Genomic DNA, 4,582 nt, shown 5'->3' with positions numbered 1-4,582 from the left:
ACATTTACGCCGAAGATCGGCAAGACTTCGATGGAAGTCGTGGAATTGGTTCCCTGCGCCCGCAATAAGTGGGGCAACTGGTGGGAATTTTGGTTCTACGTTGCCGAAGGCATAGTCGAAGGCCAACCAGGGCTTCCCGTGGCCGTTATGTGTTCGCATTATTACGCGGCGTATCCGCAGTTTGAGGTAGCGGAGGAGGATGAAAACGAGGGGCCCTTCGGTGCGCGGCCCGCATGAGTAGCGGGCGCGACCTCGTTGAGGAATTTGTCGGGTATGGGGTATGGCCCTTGGCGCGTGGCTGGGCGCTGGGCGAAGTATGCCCTCGCCAATGCCCTCCCGTGGCGGGATGTTGGTGCGGAGTCCTGCCTTCGTACTGGATCTGCATGGCCGTGATCCCGCCACATTCGTGCGTGAAGCGGAGGACGGTGCGACGAGGATCGTGGGGCGGTACGTGCCGAAGACGGAGGGTCTGCGGAGCTAGGATATCCGCGGGGCCAATGACAGACTGAATCGGGTCTTCGAGTTGAACCGCTTGCCTTACGGCGGTTACCCCGGGGAAGACGCCGCCGACCGCCGCAGGAAGAAACCGATGGGCGGTACTGAGGAAGGGCCATCGCAGGAGGCCGCCCGGTCACTAAGAAGAGAAAATTAGGTACCGTGGTGGGAAAAAAGAGGGTGTCTGATAATTTTGTTGTGGAGTTGATGGAGACATGCGCGGCCCCGGGGGGAGGATGTCTTCGCACGAGCTCCGGGAGTCTTCGGCGCGAATGCTGGAGGTTACCAGGGGTCGGTGGCCAAAGAATCTTCCGATCCCCTGGGCAGAGGGAGAAGACATGTCTATGTCTCGTATAGCTCGTGGATTAAAGATTTTCCCTTACAGATGGAATATTGCTGCTGTTGTGTTGGCAGTGATGAACAAGGATCGACAGAAAGCTGCGTAGAAGCGCCGGGCGGTCGTCCGGCTCCCTGAGGCCAGGCCGAAGAGGGCGCGGGGGGGGGGGGTGCGAAGGCTACCGTCCCCGGCGGTAGCCAGCCTTCGCTGGCTGCGAAGGCGGCCGCGCCTGGATATGGCAAGTTGCCGGAGAGCGCGAAGGCGGCCGACGCTGGCGGGACCAAGTCCGCCCCGGAGGGAGCTGCGGAGGTCCGTGAGCTGCCTTCGCCGGGGAAGCGTCTTGCCGACTTCGGCACAGACATTTGCGTGGACGACTATCTCGTCGGTAAGTTTTTTTTTAGCCGGTGATACGTTGCAGGGTCGGGCGAAGGGCAACTTGTTGCCGTCTCGCCTGCGGTGGCAGCCACGGCGTCTGCCGCGGTTTTTGGGGTGAAGGGTGGCGCTTTCAGCGCTGGCGGCGAGGTGTCGGCGGCCACTGCCGTCAAAGATGAGGCGGGCAATGTTTCCCGCCGGCTGCGGGAAGCGTCGCTGCAGCTGAATCAAGTAAGTTAAGGTAGGCTTCGTTGTGGGCCGCTTTCATGGTGATTATGGACTGATGCGCGTCTGTTAGGCGGCCGACTTCGCCGACCGCGTGGCATCGGGCGCCCTTACGGCGGGCGTGGATGCCAAAGTCGAGAGACTTCGGGCGCAGCACGCGGACGTCGTCCGGGAAAAATCGGCTGCGGAGAGCAAAAACCGCAGGCTGGCGAAAAAGGTGGCCGCCCTGGAGAGCGAAAGGACTGACCTCCGGCGCTAGCTGGTGGAGGAAAGGAAGGAGGCCAATCAGGCCATCACCAAGGCGCAGACGGCTCAGGCGGAGGCCAAATTGGCGAGGGCGGAGGAGAGTCTCGCCAGCCATCGCGCCGAGGAATGGGAGGCGCGGTTCAACGCTCTGCAGGCCCGCGTGGAGAGGGCCGAGGCTTCTACTCGCGTGGAGGTTGAGCGGACGCGCAAACAGCTCATGGACTCGTACCGCGAGCTGGGTGCGCGGACTGCTGACTTCGAGGTGCCCGACCGAGAGGCGGGCCTTCGGTTCCTCGAATGGCTGCAAGAGGAGTTGCAAGCGCTCCCGACCATTGTGGCGGGCTTCATGTCGTATGCCTCCCTCATCACCTGCGAGGGGGCTATGAATGCGCTGTCCCACGAGGGGTGCAGTCACTATGAGGTCTTCGACTGATCCGATGAAGATTTTGGGCGTGAGATTTTTAAGGTCGAAGACCCTATGGTGAAGGACGCCAGGGGCCCTCTTCGACCGGATGTGGGGCCCCCACGGTTGGGAGGCGGTTAGGGAACGGGCTGACCGGGCGAGGGATCAGGTAAAGTTTGTGTTTAGTTTTGTGTTGTGGAATGTGGGTGTACGCTGGTGTACTGAATCGGTGTGCTGCGCTGCAAATGGCGCGTGCTGAGGAGGTGGAGGACTTCGGGCGTCTGAACAGCGCGCTGCCCGAAGCGGAGGCCGACCCGGTGATGGCCGAGGCTGAGGTCTACCCAGCGCCGCTCCCGGAAACTGGTGAAGGTTCCCACACTGCCCCTGCATCTACTCTGTCTGGTGGAGGCTCGCCGGCAGCCACCGTACCGATGGCGGAGGATCCCCCGAAGGCGGCGACGGAGCCAGCGGCGGAAGATCCCGTCGCGGCTGCTGGGTCTTCGCAGGTGGCTTAGTGTGTATGGGGTAGTTAGGGAATTTTGTCTGTGTTACTGAACCTTGGTTGCTGCGCAGGTTCAGGATTTTGGGCCTGCGCACGCAACCGGTGCTGCTAATTTTGTGGCGGCTTCGACCGTGGTCGCCGGAAATGAATCGGATGGGTCTACGTCTAAGTTTTCTGCGTTTGACGACTCTGGGAGTTTGGTTTTGTAGACGGAAGAGTCTTCGGATGAAGGCTTAGATTATTTTGCGGCCTTGGATGTGGTTGAGGCGGAGGCTTCTCCGCGTGTTACGGATGCTGAAATTTTGCATGGTTCGAATGTTGGGCGTAGGCGGCGAAGGGCGGTGGCGAAACGTAGAGTGAGTGAATTGGATGGTGGTCGACTTCGTGTGGGCAGGGCTGGTAGGCAAGAATTGTTGTCCTCGCCGGTTGGGGCGAGTATGGGTGAGGGGGAGTTGTGAAGGCTTTTTGAGGGTGAGGAGCTGAGGATAATGCTATTTAACTATAGGGAGATGGGGATCATTCCGAAGGTTGAGCCTATGTAAGGTGTGATGCCCTCGCTGTACGCGTGTAACTGTAGTTTGTATGATAAGGTTGACTGCCTTCGCGCATCTGGGTGTGTTCGTAAGGTGTTGCGCACCCGGTCTGGTACATTATTGTGTCGGTCCGGCTTCGCCTGTAGACTTTCGGACTGATGTGATGCGCCTTCGATTTTTACACTCGTTATGCTAGTTTGGCCGCACCCTTAGGCGACTTTTGCACGGGTAGTCTTATGGAGAAGACTTGGAATTTGCGCACTTGCTGTGCTAGTCCGGCTGCACCCTTAGGCGACTTTTGCGCGGATTGTCTTTTGGAGAAGACTTCGATTTACGCACTTGTCGTGCTAGTCCGGCTGCACCCTTAGGCGACTTTTGCATGGATAGTCTTTTTGAGAAGACTTCGAATTTACACACTTGTTGTGCTAGTTCGGCTGCACCCTTAGGCGACTTTTGCACGGATAGTCTTTTTGAGAAGACTTCGAATTTACGCACTTGTTGTGCTAGTCCGGCTGCACCCTTGGGCGACTTTTGCACGGATAATCTTTTTGAGAAGATTTCAAATTTACGCACTTGTTGTGCTAGTCCGACTGCACCCTTAGGCGACTTTTGCGCAGACTGTCGCACGCGAGGGTAGCCATCGTTGCCCCTCGCGGTGACTTTGGTGTCGGTCGAATGTCGAAGGCCGTTGATGCGGTCTTTTTCGACGTAGTTTTTGCGGGGGATTTTTCGCGTGTATATTACATGGCTCCGCCTCGTTAAAAACCTCACCCCCAGGAGGAAAAGAGTGCGGGCCGGCTTAAAACTGTTCTGCGGATTACAAGGGCGAAGTGGCCCTGAGGAGTTAAACAAAAAATTTGCGAAGATTATCAATGTTCCAAGAATGTTCTAAGTCTTCGCCGGATGGTGTTGTGAGCCTGTACGCGCTGGGGGACGCCTTCGTCTTGATGATGAAAGGGCCCTCCCATTTCGGCTCCAACTTGCCCCGGGACTCTGTCCGAGCTGTCCGGACGAGTATGAGGTCTCCTTCGTTGAACTCCCTCGGGATGACTGTGTGGTCGCGCCATGCTTTTGTCTGAGCTTGGTATTTGTTTAGAGTCTGTAGGGCGAAGACGCGGTCTCCGTCGATGAGGTCCTTCGAAGTAGGCTCGTCTACGTCGGGGACGGCCGACACAACTGTCCGAGGTGACCCGTGTTTTATTTCTTGTGGAGTCATAGCCTCCGATCCGTATAGAAGGCGGAAAGGGGTGAACCCAGTCGCCCTGCACTCAGTTGTGTTCAGCGCCCAAACCACTTCGGGTAACAGGTCGGGCCACTTGCCTTTTTTGTCGTCGAGGAGCATTTTCTTGACGGCTGTGAAAATTTTTCCGTTGGCGCGTTCCACGACTCCGTTGGATTGGGGGTGGTACACTGAGGCGAAGGCAAGCTTGGTGCCGATGGAGAAGCAGAAATCCTTGAAGTCTTGGCTG

The sequence above is a fragment of the Zea mays genome, chromosome 3 (assembly GCF_902167145.1).
Source record: "Zea mays cultivar B73 chromosome 3, Zm-B73-REFERENCE-NAM-5.0, whole genome shotgun sequence".
Classification (NCBI taxonomy): domain Eukaryota; kingdom Viridiplantae; phylum Streptophyta; class Magnoliopsida; order Poales; family Poaceae; genus Zea; species Zea mays.
Note: the sequence above shows the minus strand (reverse complement) of the source record.